The 20,364-nt window shown below is 50.6% G+C and overlaps 1 long non-coding RNA gene across 1 annotated transcript; it reads left to right on the top strand.

Annotated features, from left to right (window-relative positions):
* The first annotated feature begins 7,533 nt into the window (after positions 1-7,533).
* Positions 7,534-9,309, top strand: LOC121837711. The gene is made up of 3 exons (XR_006078314.1): positions 7,534-7,617; positions 8,542-8,902; positions 9,128-9,309. It is a non-coding gene; the product is annotated as an uncharacterized LOC121837711 (long non-coding RNA).
* The last annotated feature ends 11,055 nt before the right edge of the window (positions 9,310-20,364 follow it).

The following is a 20,364-nucleotide window of genomic DNA, read 5'->3' as shown; positions in this document are numbered from 1 at the left end:
GAGCCCATTGTCCTCCGGCACGGCGCCCCTGAAGTCCTCATCACAGACCGTGGATCTTCGTTCATGGCCCAGCTGACGCAAGAGATCCTTCGTCTCAGTGGCACCGGCCATCGTCGCACCACTGCATACCACCCGCAGACCAACGGGCTGACCGAGCGACTCAACAAGACAATCGCCGATATGATCTCTATGTACATCGACGTAGAGCACAAGACGTGGGACGAGGTGTTGCCCTACGTCACGTTCGCCTACAATACGGCGGTTGAGAAGACCACTGGATTCACCCCTTTTCAGCTGGTACATGGTCGGAAGGTAACGACCATGCTGGACGCAATGCTGCCCCATGAGCCATCTGACAATCAGAGCGACGACGCCCAGGTGGTTACTAAACGCGCCGAAGAAGTCCGCCAGCTCGCCCGACTCATGATTCAAGACCAACAACGCGTCGACGCGGGCCGCTACAACCTTCGTCGCAGGGACGTCCACTACCTTCCCGCAGCCAGGGTGTGGGTGTGGACGCCCATCCGTCGCCGCGGCCTCAGTGAGAAACTGCTGAAACGGTACTTTGGACCATACAAGGTACTTCGTCGCCTCGGCGAGCTGAACTACGAGGTGATGCCCGACGGAACAAGAACATCATCACGCCGCCCACCACGACCTGGGCCAGTTTTCTCGAAGCGATGGTAAACCCATTTTGGTAAACCACGGTGCTTACGAAGGGAAAAGTACCTAGGTACTGTAATAAACGGCTGGATATAGAACAACAATAATTATTTTTGATTAGGCAATAAGATACGCCATCTATCGGTGAAACAAGCCAGTCATTTTTTTTTATAATCTTTTTCCGCTGGTTGTCATCGATCTAGTATGGTATTTTAAGTCAAAATATAGTAATGTTGTACTTGAAGACCAATTTATTTGCTTCCGATGGTACAAAGAAATTTCAGCTACTATGCTAGAGTTTGTCGACGAATATTCGAAAATGTAAGAAACATTTCCTTCAATATGTTTCGCCATAAACGTGACGATGCCGTCCGTGGACATACGTTTGGCGTTTTTTTTTGTTTTTTTTTTTGTCACGCCATGGTGTGGTCCGACCGATCAACCAATGAGTTTGTTAGAATTGTGTCACGAGGTATAAAATGGCGGATGAAATAAATATAATAAATGCAAAGAAGCGCGCAGTTCCCTCTCGGCGCTTTGTTCTTCCAGAGGCGAGCATCGCAGTGCCATGGCGTTCAACTTGTGCCACCTTCTTGGCGCCATGAAAGACCCTCTTGAAACAATTAATTTGCTTCAGCGCGTTGGCCTGCTCCTGGCTCCTGGGTTTTCGTGCGTGTCCAGAGTGCGAAGCTGCGATGACAAGCTGCAAGTCCGCTCCAGATCTGCGGATGGCTACACGGGGGGGGGGGGGGGGGTAGGTGCGGTGTGTGGATGATTCGTGAGGTGCCCAAGAGGAAGTCGGTCAAAGTTCAGTGCCGGGGTGAAGTCTCGATACGCAGCGGTTCCCTTTTCGAAGGATCGCACGCACCTGACGCTTCTCCAACTCATGAAAATCATCCTCCGGATGCCAGAACCTACCGTGCGCCGTCATTCAGCGGGAGGCTGATATCGCAAGTAGGACAATAACTGATTGGGCGAGCCTTTGTCGGGAGGTTGTGGTAAATGCCGTCTTTAAGCATTCAGACATGATTGGTGGCGACGGCGTGACTGTATATAGAACCAGACGAGAGTATGTTCGGTCGGCACAAGTACCATCGCGGGTATTTAAGGCCTGGCCAGTGGGTTTTCGGCGGTGTGGCGCGTTGCAGCGGGTGCTGCTTTATTGTTCCCGTGGAGACCCGTGACGCTAAATCCCTGCAAGGGCTAATAGCCGAGTGGGTCCGCCCTGAAACAAGAATAATCACTGATTGTTGGGCTGGCTATCGCAAGCTTGCAGATGACGCTCGCTTCACGCACCTCACCGTCAACCATAAGCTTAACTTTGTCGACGCGAACACTGGTGCGCACACCAATACGGTGGATTGCACCTGGGCCCACGTCAAAAACTCTCTTCCATCTGGACGGCGCGAGAGCCACCATTTCACTGGTCACCTTGCAAAGTTCATGTTTTGGAGGAGAAACAAGGCGCGCGGAAACACTGATAGATTCCAGTCGTTCGTCGCCGCGGCCGCCAAAATCTAGAGCCGCGACGCAGACAGGGCGAGGATTCTGACGGCCCCGTTGACTTCGAGGGATCCGCTGCGCTGAGCCCGTCACCCGCCTGCATGCATAAAGACGACTTATGCGCCAACCGCTCGTCAAGTGCTCGTTACGTCAGTTATAGGTTCTGGTAGCGGTCTAAACGGTCCTTTTCAGGGCCCCCATATTTTGCAAACGAAGCTGTGCTTTTAATGCGGCACCCCGTGTCTGTGTAAAAAGTTCACAGGAAAGACCCAGCAAAGGTATGTGGTCCCCAACTTGGGATATCGGGTGTTATGATTCAAATAAAAATTGTTCTTGCTTATTTCGCGCCTGTGATCAAAATAAATGCCGCAGTTGCAGTCGTCCCGCGGTGCTGTTGCTCGCCCATTCTCCGTCGGCGTGCCTCAGCTTCGTCGTCTTTGCTAGCGGCGCACCGGCGAAGCCGGCCTTTGATCCGAATAAATGCCGCCGTTGCAGTCGTCCCGCGGTGTTGTTGCTTGCTCGATCGCCGTCGGCGTGTCTCAGCTTCGTCGTCTTTGCTAGCGGCGCACCGGCGGAGGCGGTTGATCTGACACACCGCGTTCGGCTTTGGCTAGCAGACGGCGTTCGTAAAATGGCGTCAGCTGTTGCTAGCTTCACGCGGCGGTACCGTGCGTGCTTCTATTCATTCGGCGTTCGTTGCCATGGTGACGGCGAGGAAAGCAGACGAACTTTTTGATGCGGAAGAACGCTGCGCCGCAGCGATACCAGGTGCGTTCTAAGGCCCTTCCCGCATGCTTTTCAATGGGCGGAAGGCGAACAAAAAGAGTTCGAAATAAGGACTTAACGCAGAAGGCTGTATTTCTCCAGCGCCTCATAAATTGACGAGCCTTGCACGAAAAGCATGTTTTTTTGGCCATCCCGCGTCCTGTTTTTTTTATCCGGAACCTGGGTCTAAAGTATCAAACTGCCAGAAGCTAAGATTCTCGTCACCGTTGAATTGCTGGCCACCGGGATATGTAGAAACCTCAATGCTGTCGGCATACTGTCGGCGCACTGTGAACAAAAAAACAGCGCAATGTCTCAGCTGTTCACCAGGAACGAAGACTTTATTGAGGATAACCCCCTTTCTCCGCAAAGTAATCACTGCTCACGAGCTGGCGTGGATAGTGTAACAAATTAAACGTCTTAGTATAAATATGGGCCAACACTCGTTCGCAAAATATTTTTTTCTTTACTTACCATAAAAACACTTGCAAGGCTTATGTACCGTCATATGTCTTGGATCCCGGACTGCTGAAGAGTGATGCGTTCGCGGAATGCTGCCGTCGGTTAGCTTAGTAGTCCCCCTGAGCTATCGCTTTGCTTGAGGTGCTAGTGCGTTGATGGTGAGTCATTAATATAACAGCCAGATGGAAATGAATGTTCAGCAGAACCAAGCAGAACTATTAGCCCCCATTAACTTAAGCGACGCCGCGGCCATTTTGCTTCTAGGTACTGCTCCTCCCTCGGCGCCCCTGCTCTCCCAGTCACGTGACCTGGAATTCCCCCTTCTAGGGACAATAGTTAACTTTAAACCACGGTTCGTGTTCGAAAAAATGGGCCCTGAAGTCGTCGACGTCGTGCGCCTAAAGTCGTACTACGCTCGATAGGACTGTGAATCTTATCTGTTTGAAATGACTCGTTAGTTTGCCGTTCTTTTTATGTGCTTTGTTTTGTTTTGTGTTGCATCGGGGCGATGCACTTTTCAAGCGGGGAGTAATGCCACGCGCCAAGTAGGCAGCGCGGCCGTAGCCTAACGGTTATCGCGCTTGCCTCCCACGCGAAGGGCAAGGGTTCGATTCCTGGCCGCGGCTACGCATTTTTGTTTACACTCTAATGTGATGTTCTGGTGAATTCGAGAACCGTCCAGCTGATTCGAGGTTAGAATATTCTACGCGCCGAACCTTCTACGCCGAACGATCCAGAAACCCACGAGGGTACATCAGGGATTCCACAAGGCGAGCAGGAGTCAGTTTCGCCCCAGCGTTCGACTCTGCTGCTAGGCCGACTTCGACGCCCGCGACGCTCTGTTATTATCTTTTGTACCCTTTTATTTTGCCACAAGTGCGCCACATTAAACGTTTATTTCTTCCTGTTCATTTCTTGTTTATTGGTCACCACCCGTGACAATATAGCGTTCAAGAGTGAGAGGCATTGGAAAAGAAATTGGCACTTCCCCAACATTTTTGTTTTTCTGCTTTAGCGCCAACTGGTGGAAGCTATACGAAATACACAACGGAAGAAAGTTTCCTTCATTGGGCGAGCAAAGGTGGCGATTTTTCTCCCTTCTTTTGGGAGGAACGTTTCGTCCACGAGCAAAAATAGGTGGCAACTTTCTTCCCTTCTTAGAGGAGGAAATTTCCTCCTGTTTTGTTGGAGGCGATTTCCTCCCTTTTTAGAGCAATATATGATACACGCGATTTCCTCCTTTAAGGGAGGAAGTACTACTCACTTTTTTTAGAGTCCAGGAGCAACCCTTCTGCCCAGCGTCCCATCCCGCTGCCGAAGGTTACCGGCAAACTTGTTTGCTGCGTGGGGGATCGGCAACGCTATGCCGAACACGATTATCCCATATTCAACGGCGTTTATTGAGAACCATACGCCGCCGCGGGATCAGTTACCGGCCGAGTGGTCTAGTGCACATCAGCTCGGAGCACGTGGAGTGAAAGCTCGCGCTGCAGAACCCAGGATCATGTGTTCAATGCCCACTCCTGCCAGTTTCAATCTGGATGAGCGTCGCACTTGCGTGCGGTCGTGTATCGCTACTACGCACTGCACGTTAGAGACCCAGGCTAGCGGTTGTACTGCACTGGTTAAATTGCTCATCTACAGCGAGTGACTGGTCTCAACTTTGAAATCGCTGACAAACTACACGCCGTTTAAATATCCACGTAACCCAAATTTTTGGGCCTGAAAAATAGCGAAGATTAGCACCGTTCACTGGTGAATAAACGTACTCTAACTAAAGGAATTACAGTTTTACAATTATATTAAAGGTACATACTATTCGGTACAATAGACCCGTTCCGAAATTTAGTCTGGCCACTTTGATCACCATCATCATTGAAAAAGTGGCATATGTGCCGTACTAATGGCGGCCTTCTGTTTACTGACGAATGAAGAAGTTGAAGAGGCTCCTTAGTAGATAATTCGAGGCTTATACATTCGTGACGTTAGCACGATGCGAAGCAGGAATTTAAAGCAAGATCTGCGTAAGTGTTCATTTCTAGCTCGGGCCCAGCCAATCTATTGGCAGCATCAAGGTGCTTCAAAGCCCCTTGATTTGCAGAACTTTATTAATCCGTGTACGTGAGTTGACGCTTCGTTCTGACTGGTTGCATCTTCGTTTCTCTCGTCACTGAAAGAGATCGAGAAGGAATTGTACAGTGAAGCGCACACTGTTGTTTGCCGTTGACTTCCAGAAGTGACGACGCCCGATAAAATACGGCAGACTTTATTTTCATTGCCGCCATTAGTACGGCGAAAGTTACACAGACATTATAGCCACCAGATGGCACTGAATTTCGGGAAGACATGGTGGAAGACTGGGGTGCTATGTTGCGCTTTTTGCACTCCCAGGAGACTTGGAAGAGGGAAGTGACGTCAACGACACAGCAAATGCAGATTGGATGTTGACAGAAGAAAACGAAATCAACACCCAATCTGCGTTTGCTGTATCGTTGACGTCACTTCCCTCTCCCTAGTCTCCTGGGAGTGCAAAAAGCGCAACATAGCCCCCCTGGTCGGTGACACCAGTGGATTTTTGTTTTGTTTTAGTTTTTGGCGCGCCTATACCATATAGACTCTCGTTGCAAAGAGATTGCGCTGCAAATATACATACATGTGTGACGTGATGGCCAAGAAGCGACAGCGTTCGGTCTTAGGCTACCATTTTTATATCTGTTCGCGTTCCCCTGGCGCGCGCTCCCGGAGCGCGCTTCTTCTCCTTCGCCGTGGCGGTATTAGCGATCATCACACCATCCCCCTTCACGAGGAAGTTGCCGTCCCGGCACTAGGCTTCTCATGCTAGAAACACTCACCGCCGAATTCATAGATCCCACTTCACTCGAACTTAACTTCCAACGCCCTTGAGTGGGTGTCATTACGTTTCATAAATCCCCCTTCACTCGAAACGCTCCCTCGCCTCGCACTTCACTCGGACTTTTCTCGAAAAAATTCAAGTGAGCGGTGGCACCGCCCTTCAACTACACTCGAGCCTCCCTTCATCGCAAAAGATGGCGGGTTACCCGGGTTATCGGAGTGATGCCGCTCGCAGGATCGCGTCTTTTCAGTTCGCTACTCGTGCGTGCGACCTTGTGTTCGGCGTTATGTACCCGCTCGGTCCGTCGGTGCCGCGGCGTAATCTATCGGACCGCCTGAACCCGATGGAGCTGTACAGTGACCGCCAGTTCCTCGCGAGATATCGCTTTACGAAGACGACGGTGAGGGAACTCCTGACGCTGCTGCCTCTCCAGCAAACCGGCGACAACCGAGGACTGCCGCTCACCCCCCTGCTCCAGTTGCTGGTCACCCTTCGCTTTTACGGCGCCGGGACCTTCCAGATGGTAGCGGGAGACCTGGTGCATGTCTCCCAGCCGACTGTCTGCCGCACAGTGAGGACGGTGACGACGCTCATCGCGAGGGTGCTCTTCCGAAGGCTGGTGCACTTCCCGGCTGCGTCGGAGTACCACGGCGTTATGTGCGACTTCTACGCAATGGGGCAGTTTCCTGGCGTCACGGGTTGCATCGACTGCACCCACGTGCGCATCAGAAGCCCCGGCGGAGATGATGCGGAAGTTTATCGCAATAGGAAAGGAGTCTTCTCCCTGAACGTCCAGGTGAGCTCATATTTCTTATACCCCCTTTATTGACGTAGCTTGCCTACTAAACTGCCAGGCTGAGAAGCATGGGTAATGCTCACGCAAAACGATTTCAGCTGTTCAACCCGATCATTGTAAAACATAGGGAAACCCTTTCATCAGCTGTGTTGTTGCTGCTTATTGTACACCTCTGGGCCCGCTCGAAATAGCCATTGCACAGCCTATACCTAGCTTGCATATGCGACGTTATTTACGGGCAACAGGCACGTAGCCAGCCCCGGGGGGGGGGGGGGGGGGGGGGCAGTTGTTTCACTTGTTTTCGAGCATGAGCCAACTGGCCCAAATTGCCGTATTAATGCAATGTTATATACCTGCAGGCCATCACCGGCCCACAGCTACAGTTCTTTGATGTTGTGGCAAGTTGGCCAGGATCTGTGCACGACAGCCGCATCTTTGATGGCAGTCGTGCGCGTGCCCTTTTCGAGGAGAGCAGAGTGCCCGGCGTCCTGCTGGGGGATATGGGCTATGCCTGTCTCCCTTTCCTGATGACGCCGCTCGCAAACCCTGGAGCGGCAAATAGTCCCGGAGGGAGGTAAGCCAAATCATCGGCAGAAGTATAAGATTTGTTTTGGTACTGCACTGACAACATCACTAATGTCTGTAATAGCAGGCAGTCATTGCCGGTGACAAACAGTTCTTCAAGCGTTTCATGGACAGATCACTTCGCCGATATCCAATGTTCTTTCCTACCTTGCCGAACCCTTGGCGGTTTCGACAAGGCTTGGTGCAAGCTCGAACTTGAGATTATTTTAGCACCGAGATGTTTCAATGGCGCCCTGTTATGGTTTCCATCCGTGACGTCACGAGTGGGATTTGCCTCGACGTGACGTCACCAGTTGTTATCCTGTCTACTTACCATCAGGTGCGACGACGACTTCGGTGGTGTGTTTAAAAAGCACAGTGGAAGCTAGGAGTCATTGCAATCCGAAAGTAACACCGTCAAAGCTGACAATCTGACAATGCTCATATGCCCACGGTTTGGCCAATCGTCGAAAGCTGACCGCAGCGGCGCTTTTGGTCGCGCACATCGCTAATGAACCATTTCCCCTAGCAGAGCGGAGCAAAGCGAGGTGTGATCGTGTGGTCTGTTTAAGACATAGCTTGCCCCGCCGTCGGTGGTTCATTCACTAAAAAGTAAATTCAGTCTAATTTTTCTTTTTCAGCATTAGGCAAATGAAAAAAAAATCATACGATTTGACGACCGCGACCACTAAATTCAATCCACCTAGCAGAAGAAAACGTTTGTCGACGAAATGTCGCAAGAACGAAAAAGTTTCCATGAGATGTCAACAGTATCATGAAGCCGTGCGTGCACGAAAAGTTGTCAATAAAACATATCTAACCTCGACAAAAGAATGTCAACCTGTTATTTCCATACTGAAAAAGAAAATACAGTGATTGCAAGTATGTTCCCAGATGCCTAAAAATCGATCACATGCCTTATAATTTGATTTAGGTACAACAAGGCCCAGATCCGAACGAGGAACTCCGTCGAGAGGGCCTTTGGGGTCTGGAAGAGACGATTTCCCTGTTTGGATATGCGGCTCCAGCACAAGACTCGCCACTCATGCAGCATCATCACCGCGTGTGCGGCTTTGCATAATCTGGGACGTGCAAGAAATGAGCCCCTACCTCCTCCTCCACCCCCGCCACCAAGTCCCAGGGCACGGAATGCCAGAAGGCGGCGGCAGCCACACCTGCCACCGATTCTCCCGGAGGACTCTCCTTCGGGTCTGCGTATCCGGCAGAACATCATTCTGCTGAGCTTTACGTGAGCTGCACGTAGGCTCAAGAGGCCCATCACACAGGCCATGAAGGTGAGGAGTCGTACTTCCAAGTGTGTGATACTTCAGTTTGACTTTAAAAGTGAACCATCAGTAAAGCAGGCATAGCAGTTTGAACATGATTTATTGTGCAGCCTTCTGGCTCAGCTCCTGCAGCAGTATGTTTTCCTTGATACACAGGAGCTTCATCTCCATTTCGTGAATGGCATTTCTTTTTTTCAGCTCGTCCTCGCGCAATTTAATTTCCATTTCATGCAGCGCAGCTCTCTTGCTGAGTGCGTCGCGGTGGTCCTGTTCAAGGAAGTTGCAGCGCAGGGCATGCTCCTGCTGGACAAAGGCCATCCTCATATCGTTTTCCTCTGCGAGGCTCCTTTCCAGCAGCGCCATACGTCCTCCGACCTGGCGGGCACCACTGCCCACAGCTGCTGCCGCACTACCACTGTTGCACGCTGCAGCATCCGCAGGTGTAGGAGCTGGTGACCCTGCAGTAGATGTCTGGCTAATCAGGCAAGCTGCTGGGGCTGCTGCAGGTCTATCAGCGATGCAGGCAGCCGCTGGTGACAGTGGTGCACCGACGTCTGAGGCAGGCCCAGCTGGTGAACCGGGCTCCTCTGCAATTGAAAGAACACGTAGAAGTTATGAAGTGAACAATGGGACATACATGAAGAGTAGAAAGGGTTTTTATAAGTTTGAGATTGTATTTTTGTTTTTCATGCAGTTGCAATTTGAAGTATTTGATTTTTTTTTTCTGCTGCTGATCTAATGTGTAACAATGTTTTCATCCATTTTGAACCTGTGCCATAAACTAGGCCACTAGATCACTTAACCGTTTCCACCTTTTGGAGTGCTTGGTATAGATATTTCTTGGCAGAAATCATGCTATGATTATTTTAATACCCTGTGCTGTTTGTTTCTTTGTCAGGGGAGTATGGTCATTGTTAGTCTGCAGTAGTTGCCATGTACTGTTTTGAAGCTGTATGGAACCCAGCCCTGCAATGATATATGTTACCTTGTACATAAGTAATGTACATGCTGTTCGCACCATTTGTTCATTTTTACTAAATTATCTTGAAATTGAATGTTGTCATGCACACTTTTTACTTTGTTATTGACGACGCAGTCATCTGCAACAAGGTTAATATTAGATGAGATGGTTGCTGCAAGGTCATTCATGATTATTTAAAAACGTAGGGGTGCCAGTATGTACTACTGAGGAACACCAGGTGAAACATTTCTGAAGGCAGACTCATTATGATCTATAACCGTATCCATGCATATCCATGAGAAGATCAGTGGGTAAAGACGAAAAGGTACCAGTTTAGAAAGTACAGGTCAAGACATGGAAACGGTTCAAGCATTCTACCCAAGTCGGCATCAAGAGGGTCCTCCTCGCCGTCCAGCATCGGCTGCAGTAGTCGGAGAACTGGGAGGCTGCAGACCGGGGGCAGATAGGGTGCCCCATCGCTGTCCTCCATATTTTCCTGTCTGTTGAACACGTGTGAGGCCACCGCCCCAACCAGCACGGAGGTGGCGCTCATTGGCTTGCCAGGTGGCCCCCCTCCTAAAGGAGCAAACAGTAGTCAATCTAGGCACTCCAAGTTCTAATGTTATCTAAGATCTGTTTTCCTTTTTAAATATACCCCGATTTATAGGCATGCATTTGCTGATAGGGAATGTTCATCCCCTCTGCCCCATGCGTAATGAAATGAAATATTGAGCATCTGGGTGTTGTCAGTTGTGATCTACTGTACATGTCCGCCGCAAAAACTGCAAGTAGAATTACTGATTTAACGGTAGTATTATATCGTGCTGCGGTTCCGTTCATGCTGCTCCATTGTCAGGTTACTACGGTATTCAACTGACAGCATTAGGTTGCATAACCGACTTGTCTGCGCACGTTCACGCTCCATCCCCCATGACAGGTATTCCAGAAACAACAGTTCGAAACAAGGGCGAATTTGTGACCGACAGTTCGGGCTACAAATGTGACCCATCGCTCATTCCGAGGCACTTTCAGCGCGATGAGAAACCTGAACGAGAGACTTGCCTGTTTTGTGGACCTTGTTTTTTTCTTTGGAATGGTCCTTCTTCGCTTTGGCCTTCACATTTTCCCACCATTTTTTTAGCTGTTTCACGTCCCGTCGATATACACCGTGGTTGCAGTTATACTCGTTGCAGAGTCGAATCCAAGTTGCCTTTTTTTTGTTTAACGACGATTCGTCGGTCTTTTTACATTCGATGATTTTTTTGTACGTCATTACAAGTTCCATCAGTATTGCCTTTTCGATCTCTGTGAACCGCGCAGCGGGTGCCTTGGCCTTATCCATTACACGCTACGGAAATGAAAACTTTAAAAGAACAAACCAGCAGGGCAAGTAAACACGAAAAGGCAACGGCGGTGGTGGCGTTGGAACAAGGATATCGGAAGGACTTGGAATGTATTCAGCATGGATATTGATGGCTATATTGCTGGCCAATTTAGTTTGAAAGAAGATGCACGAGCTACGTTCGTTTCTGAAATCGCAACATGTTTGTTATGTGCTAATATTTCTTTATAAACACAAATTATGTAAACACACTAAGAATTAACTTACTTTTGTGGTCTTACGCAAAGTATAAATATTAATTTCTTTTCTACTCTCGCTCCCGGACGCATCCCGTAGAAGGGCTCCCTTCACTTGCTCGAGTGAAAGCGAAGTGCCATTTCAGAATGGTAAACCTCACTTCAAGTGGAAGTGCCCCTTCAACCGCCCATCTGTAAGTGAAGGGTCGCCCTTCACTTGGCATGACTCGGAGTGACATCTATGAATTCGGCGGTCAATCGCGATACCGCGCGGGTCGACTCAATGTTTCTCGTGGCCGAAGGAGGTATCGCTCTGCTGGCTTTGCCTGTTGTGGCACGTCTACAGGCAAGTCCGTTGGGGTGACGTCATCAGGGGGCAAAAGAACGACTGCAAGTTGATCGTCGTCCAAGAGTTCGGCACCGTTCGCTGGTGGCGTATTGTGCTGGCTTCCGTCAGTGCCTTGGTCCCCGTTTTCTTCTACTTGGTCGTCAACGCGAAGCTCGCTGTCGAGAATGTCTAACAGCGGTGGGTTCTGATGAGCGTCGGCCAGGTTCGGATCCTCAGCAGCTTGTACCGGTGGTAGACTTTCGACCGCATCGACGTACAGATCATCACCTTCGATGTCTATTATGTCTGGGTAGTCTGGGACTGCTGGGCGAGTAGGAGTCGGGTCGTTATCTTTGTTTTCTGTGATGATTATATCGGGGAAAATTTTTGACTGCTGTTGCAGATAAAGGCAGGTCGTTTTCCGTGACGTGTGATAACGTCCTGGCAGGCAACAAGACTGGCTCCTTCCCATCGGCTACCCGCTTCAAACGGTTGTGGTGTACAACCCGCCGCTTCCCTTTTCCAGTTTCTTCCTGGATTCTGTACACGTTGTTAGGAAGCTTCTTAAGGACTACATAAGGACCCAACCATGGCAAATATAACTTCAGGGACTGTCCTCGCGGCACAGCGGGAGAATGTAAAAGAACTCTGTCGCCAGGTTCGTAGTCCTCTTCCCTGGCCGTGCTGTCGTAGTGGCGCTTCTGCGCATCCTTTGCTTTCATGTCGTTTACAATTGCGTCGTCGCGAGCCCTTCGTAATGCTGTCAGTAGGCGCGATGCGTGTGGTTCATAACTGGACGTCGACGCCATGTTAGTATGGACGTGCACGTCGAACAGCTTGTCAGCTGGTATATTTATGTGTCTACCGAAGAGCAGATAATGAGGACTGTAACCAGTCGATTCATGCACGCTCGAGCGATAGGACGTCATGACGAGAGGGAGCTTGATGTCCCAGTCAGTCTGTGTGTCATTGACGTACGCACTCAAGCTGTTCATCAGCGTGCGATTGAATCGCTCAACCAATCCGTCCGACTAGGGGTGGTAAGGGAAGGTCCTCGTTTTTCGGATGCCCAAAATTGAGCACATTTCTTGAAAGACGTCGCTCTCTGAAGTTCTGCCTTGGTCAGAGTATAGTGCTGACGGTATCCCTTAGCGACTGAAGAAGTTGTGGACGATGCTATTGGCGACCTCCTTGCTTTCTTGAGTCTTCAGAGGGAACGCTTCACCCCATCGAGTAAAATAGTCGCTCACCACCAAGATGTACTTGTGGCCTCTGTCCGTTGTTGGAAACGGACCAGTCATGTCAATAGCCACTCGCTCAAAAGGGAAGGTGGCCGCTTCCTGAATCAGTGGTGCTTGTGGTGTGGGGTTTGGTGCCTTACGAGCGAAGCACTTAACACATATCGAGCACCAGTCGGCTACACTTTGTGCCATTCGAATCCAGAAAAACCTTTCTGCGGCCTTCTTTATTGTCTTGGCTCGCCCAAGATGTTCGCCCCCCGGTGCATCATGAACGGAGTCTAGGGCCAGCGGTATCCATGTCTCGGGGGTCACGGGAGCAGGGGTTGACTCCGGTGTTTTTTTCCACATGAGGCAGCCGTCGACTAGCCTTAGCTTCTGCCGGTTGCGGAAGAGCACTCCCGCGCTGCATCGACGAATATCTCCTGCCGGCGTGCCTGCAAGCAGGGCATCGATGATGGGCGAAAGCTGCGGGTCACGTCGTTGTTCTTCTCGAAGGTCTGTCATGGTGAATGAAGACTGTGCAACTGTCATGAGCGCGACATGTTGGCCTTCATTCGCCGGGGAAGGCCGTCTGGACAGCGAATCTGCCTTTTCATGTTGTTTTCCCGGCCGATGCGAACCGATAAAGTCATACTCGCTGAGTTGGTCAATCCAGCGGGCGACTTGGCCTTCCGGTTCTTTGAAGCTGTGTAACCATTGAAGCGCGCTGTGATCCGTCCTGCAGGTGGATCGCCGTCCAAGTAGGTAGTGCCTAAAGTAACGGACGAAATAAACCAGGGCCATCATTTCTTTCCTGCTCACACTGTAGCGGCGTTCAGGCTTCGTGAGGGTACGACTGCCGTAGGCGATTACACTCTCCTTCCCATCCTGTACTTGGGATAGAACAGCGCCGATACCGTTTTCACTTGCGTCCGTGTCGAGGATAAACGGTAGGTCGAAATTTGGAAACGCAAGAGCTGGAGAGTTCGTGAGGCGCTGTTTGAGCTCTTCAAAGGAGTCTTGGCACTGTTGTGTCCAGACGAATTGAGCTTGCTTCTCCAACAATTTGTGAAGCGGGGCCGTGAGGCCGGCAAAGTTTGCAACACGTTTCCGGTAGTACGAGGCAAGTTCTAAGAACGAGCGAAGATCCTCGACGCTTAGAGGCTGTGGCCACTTCGAGACCTTTTCTGTTTTCGACTCTTCGGTTCCGATTCCTGTAGCCGAAATTTTGTGGTCCAAGTACAAAACGCTGTTGCTGAAGAAGCGGCACTTTGAAAGTTTCAACTTGAGACCTGCATCTCTCAACGCTCTGAGAACTTGTCGAAGATGCATGACATGTTCGGCTTCCGTTTTGCTTAAGATGATAAGATCGTCAAGATAGCAAAGACAGAAGTCAAACTTTCCCTAGATTATTTGCATCAACCGTTGAAACGTCGCAGGAGCGTTGTACAGCCCAAATGGAAGGACATTAAATTCGAAAAGTCCTTGATGTGTGCCAAACGCTGTTTTCTACCGAGATCCCGTCGACATCTCCACCTGCCAATATGCTGACGCCAGATCGATGGTGCTGAAATATTTAGCACCGTTCAGGGCTTCGACAGTGTCGCCGATCCTAGGCAGTGGATGTGCGTCCTTGTTTGTGACTTCGTTCAGCCGACGGTAATCTACGCAGAAGCGCAAGTTTCCGTCCTTCTTTTTCACCAGAACGACGGGCGCAGCCCATGGGCTGTTAGAAGGAAGAATTACTCCCGTGTCCAGCAGTTCATGCGTTTTCGTGGTCACAACTTCGCGGCGGTTTGGAGGTAAGAGGCGCGGGGATTCTTTTATTGGTCCGACCGCACCAGTGTTGATCGAATGCGTCAGAACTGACGTTCTCCCCCAATTCCCAATCACCTTGAGAAATTACATCCTCGAAGTCAAGGAGCGTACCTTCGATCAGTTTTTTTTTATTACCCTGGAGGTGTTGTGATGCGGCAAGCTCATCTTACAGCGAGGTGAGTGTCAATTTCTCTTTTCGTCGCAGAGCAGACGCTGTCTCGTGCCGCCTGCGCGTGCCTCTTGTCAAGTGGAGCAGCGGAGTGCTCGCCTTCAGGGTGGTCAAAAGCGTGCAGGGTTCCGAGACTTGTACCCTTGAATAAGTCTACCGGCTCTTCGGAATGGTTGATGACACATACTGATAGCTTATCGGACACTGTCAACACGCTCCAGGTAACTTCAGTATTCCTTTTCACGAGGAGATCCGAGCGAGGTTCGAGAAGCCCAGTACCAAACTCTGCCGTATTCGGTGAAATGGTCCCGAGAACGATGGTTGCGGTCCTCGGTGGCAGAACCGACGTGGCAGAAAGCTGAGCTCTTTGGGTCCGGGCACATGGGCTCTGTACTTGTCGTTCGAGTTTTCTCTCGCTGAAGTCGACCCGAAATCGGTGTTTTATTAAAAGTCTAGTCCAAGGACGAACTCATGTAGGATGCCGGGAATAACAATGACAGGGTGGCTCCCCGAGAGATCTGCAACCTCAATATTTAAGCTGCATGTTCCCCATACTTCGAAGGCGGCGCCGTTAAGACCAATGACTCCCTCTCGGTGAGTGAACGCAAGGCAAGGGTTGTCGCGGGAGAGCTCAAGCCACTTGTCCCCTCGTAAAATGGTCGCTGACGACCCGGAGTTGATAAGCATGTTCATGAAAATTCCGCCCACTTTCCCCTTCACTATTACTTGGGGTGCGGAAGAATTCCCTGATCTCCACGTTCCACAAATGTAGGGTTGTCACTTCGCAGTGGCCCACGCTGGTCAGTGTTTGCACACGATCTTGCGAGGTGGCCAGTACCGCCACACTGAAAACATCGTAGTCGCCTCCTAGGAGTGTTTCTGCGGGGAAAGCTTTGGCTGTGCTCCTGGAAGTGACTCTGCGACTCGATGAAACTGTTCACTGTGCCGCGAAGGTCGGCCACGCTGCGGGTCAACGCCGCAATGGCATCGCCCGTAGGTCGCGTAGTGGCTTCTGAAGTTACCCACGGCGGCGCAAAGTATTGGTGTCCCCATAGTCGCAGACAGATGCCCAATCCCTATTGGAAAAACGTACAAGAAACAAACCTGCTGCTTGTACAGTTCTGGTATGGCACCACCGTATTTCTTGTTATTATACATGCAGCTAGTTTGGTTTGGCGTTCTCCATAACTGGTGATAGCGGCACCGCTATGGCTCCGGGTCTGTCTATACTGGTAGCCGGTTTGCTCGCCGATATGATTCCGTATGGCCGGTATGATTTTGCGTCCGATGACGTAGGCGACCGCCATCTTTCCAACAAACGCTTATACCACAAGACCACCGGTATAACCAAACCATACATGCAGAAAGACGACTGCCATCTTCCAACAAAACGTCCATCGTTTACCACCGCCATCGTTACATACACCATACATGTCGAAAAAGAACACAAGCCGCGTTTACATAAATGCGACTTAGTCGCATTGAATCCAGTTGCCGCTTTCAATATGCGGTCATGTAAACGGCATAATGCGCAAAGCGCATCGCATTAAAGTCACTAGACAGAGGTGGATCGAGATGGCGAGTGCGCATTCATTCAGCCCATGTAAACGAAGATCGCATCGCATTTTGGAACGGGGAGGATTATCGGAAGGCGCTCGCTGCGGGAGCGAGTGAACAGCTGAGAACATGGCGGCGGCCAACATCGTCGGAGGCGCGGAGAACGGTCCCGCAATTTTTTTCCCACGAACAAACGCAAGCTTTTATTGCGATCATAAGTAAGCGGAATATAGCGGAGCTTCTCGGTGAGGGCGGCCCCGTCCAAACCTTTGCGAAGTACGACTTGCGCGTCCGAAGGGGTCACAAAGGCTTCGGTGCAAGCAAGAATGACACCGAGAGCTCCGAGCACTGTAGAGCACTGCATGGTAGCGCAGAACGAGCAGCGCCTACCTCGGTGCCGTTCCTGGCTGCGCAAGAGCCTCTCGGTCTCGGGGTCCGGTTGGTCCGGGCGCGATCGGCGAGGTCTGGCGCGGCGAAACATGGAGGCTTCCTCAAAGCGTGCACACACACGTCGCCTCTCGTTCAGAGTGGACCGGCGGCCCGGACTAGAGTCCTAAACGCCTTGGTTTTGATGCTTCTTCCGTCTCCCAACTTCTTCCACAGCACCGAAGACAGCGGGCACGATCTTTACGTTCACTGAATGCGTCGAAAGGCCTCCACGTGCGATGCACTGGAAAACGTGGTGCGGCTGGTGCCGTAACGGAACTGACGGAACTACATAACTTGGAGCTTTGATTCAACGTGCACGGCAACAAACCGATCGTGACACTAAGCCGCGGATACCGCATCGCCGGTCGACAGCGGCAAACGGCCCGTAGCTCGTATCGTGGGCCGTGACTCGTACTCGGCCAACTCGGCGTCTTTTCGTGGCCCCTCGCGTCGTCGCAAACAGCCGCAAACCCACCAGCCAGCGACCGTGGCCGGCGTCGGAGAAAAGCGAAACCGAAACGTAAAGCTTCTGCCCAGTGGCTTCCGCTGCCGCGCCTTTTCTAACTTCCCGGCCAGTCCCGGCTTCCACCCTTCCACGCTTCCGGTCGTCGCGGAGATGGCGACGTAGCGGTTTTGGTGTCGCTGGCTCCTTCTGCGTTCTACGGGACAGATGTTTTACGGTCCGTTTCTACTGCGTCTCTGGCTCTCAACTTGACGACGCCTCTCATAGTTCAACCAGGCGTGGTCAGCCGGGGTCAGCACAGCGCGGCCGGCTCGACTCGTCCGATCGCCGGACCGCAGGCGACTTCCAAATTCGGACGTTAGGCCTAGGATCCGAAGGCCTAGGATCCATGAAGCGGTAAGCGAATCTCGTCCCGTTTTCGTTCTATTTTTAAATTGCGTTAGGTGCGCTACAGTGTAAGCATGCGTGCCAAGTGTTCGTGACAATTTTGAACTAGAATAATTGTGCTTCATTGCGGTTTGTCATTTACGAAAAAGTAAATCGAGCAATGAACGAGGAGCCATGCTTGAAAACGATGTTTGTATGTACGATGTTAACTTCTACCTGGGGTGCTATTCTGGGGTGCTATTCTGGTCACAAACGGTCACGTTCGTGTTTCTCGAAAACTCCTCCCCCCTACGAAACGCGCGCTCCTATTGGCCACAGCCCGCGTGATAATTCCACGCGGTTCCCATGGGAACGTTCGCGAAACACGAAAGCAACCGTTTGCCGTAACTGTCGCTCTTCGAGTTCGGACCGTGACGACAAAGTGACGTATGACCACGTCCGACCTGCGTAGCACATAGCGGAAGTCGCGTCACTAGATTAACTGCGGTATTACTCGACACACCCTACTCTCTGTTTCTCTATGAGTGCGAGCTAGTGCGGGTGTAGGAGCTACAAAAACGTGCACCTGCCATTCAATGTCCCTGTCGAGCAGGCGCACTTGCGCAGTGCAAGCCAACGTTCGTGCAAGATCGTTCGGGGTGATGCGCTCGTGCTTTTAACCTCACGAAGCGGAACAATCTTTGGGCAGGACACTAGAGCGTAGAAAATGGCGGCGATGCTTGTTGCTCATCGATGGCTCGACCAACGCGTACAATGACAGGTTTTCCGCGAGCACCCGGTTGCCTTCGCGATGCACGACGACTGTTTCTGACGACAATACCGCTTGTCGAAAAGCACAGTGGGATCGCAGTGTGACAACGGGAGACGGCGACGATGAGAGATGATGACCGTCGTGTAGCAGCTACTAATTTAATCGCACTGATATTTTTCGCAACGGGGAACTACAAGGGCGCGGTTGCCCCCGATGATCACATAGCTAATGCCCAGTGGATGGTGATCAGACCCGTGACGGCCGTCGTGAGTATCGCTGTCAACCGGCTGGGAAGAGACGGTTGGGTCGACAAAACCCCGGACCGAGGCAGCAGAGGCATGTGCGAAAGAAGGCTTTCGTCGCCACCATGACAAGCACACCGACGTCGTCGGGTGCGTTGACTAAACTTAGACTCTAACTAAACCTTCGTCACCGTCATCATCGGTCTGAAGGAGACCGTCACCATTCTGAAGGACTCCAACACTTTGCCGCAAACACCATTTTGCCATTAACAACATGGTGTTAAGTTGACGTTTAAACTTCAGGGTTTCTACCGCTTCGAAGTTAGTGCACGCTTAGTACCTATGTCTTCAGTTGACAATTTGTTGCGGTTTGTAGCTACTGTCAATCACGCAATAAAATCTGGATGGGTTGCTGATGGCATTTTGTTGTATCAATTAGATATTTTACCTTTTCACGCCAAGCTGCCGGAATTGCAAGTCATTCATCGGAAAGTCATAAGAACACTTTTCGATGCCCTGCAATAAACTACGAACACGTCTGTCCTAAAATGAATCGTTACTTGTCTAGACAGCAGCGGTTTAGTCTGACAGAGTATGGTAACAATGTTACCCACTGTAGACGAGAAATTTAGCCAGTGTCCTGTGGATGGTTGTCATCTTCGTGACCAAGAAAAACATTAAAAATTCGTAATGTCCTACATTCAACACACGTGTGTTTAATGTAAAGGTTATTATAGCAATTAAATGGATTGTCGTTTCAAAAGTGACAGTAACTCGTTGAAATTAAAGAGTAGTGTGAGCTGGATTTTTGAAATTTGCCTGTGATGCAGAGCAAATACTCACTGTTGGCTTATCACCATCAAGCATAAACGACAAGCGGAGGCAGAGTAGATGTGTGAAGGAAAAGCGAGCATATGTACTAAAGAAAGAACTGCTACTTAACGTGAAGAATGTCAGCAACTATCTTGCCATTGGGGTACGAGCTCAGTGGCTATGCAAATGCTTATAGCAGCCTGTGAATGTAGGATGCTCCCCTTATGTGGCAAAGCCCGGGGGGGGGGGGGGGGGCCGAGGGGGGGGATTTATGGGGCTTCGCTTCTTCCCTCCCCAAATCCGGCGGGCCCTAGAATACACACACAAATTCCGACACCATCCCTCCCGCACCCCAAGTCATGAACATCCCAGCCACCTTAACCCCCCTCCATCCTCACCCCCTTAGAGGTTCCTGGCTACGCCACTACTATCAAATGCGCTCAATAGATAGTCAACATTATCAAGATAAACGAAATTTCTTTTATTTTATACACAATATAGGCAGTGTTTTTGTCTTTATATGCATGCAGCCAAAGCACACACTGTAGAAAACACTTGCGTGAAGCCTGCGTTCACAATGCGGTCCCCGTCAAACTTTCAAGGCTTTAACGAATTCCACAAATTAAATTTTCAACGAAACGAATTCGTTTTGCAAAACGCTGGCAAACTTACGTTGCGTTTTAAATCATTCACCTTTGTCGTCCGATGAATCAGTAGTCAGCACTACACAAACCTCAATGAGCTTGTCGTTTGTT

Source organism: Ixodes scapularis, unplaced genomic scaffold, assembly GCF_016920785.2.
Source record: "Ixodes scapularis isolate PalLabHiFi unplaced genomic scaffold, ASM1692078v2 PGA_scaffold4__175_contigs__length_147842914, whole genome shotgun sequence".
NCBI classification, from domain to species: domain Eukaryota; kingdom Metazoa; phylum Arthropoda; class Arachnida; order Ixodida; family Ixodidae; genus Ixodes; species Ixodes scapularis.
Note: the sequence above shows the minus strand (reverse complement) of the source record. Positions and strands in the feature narration are given on the sequence as shown.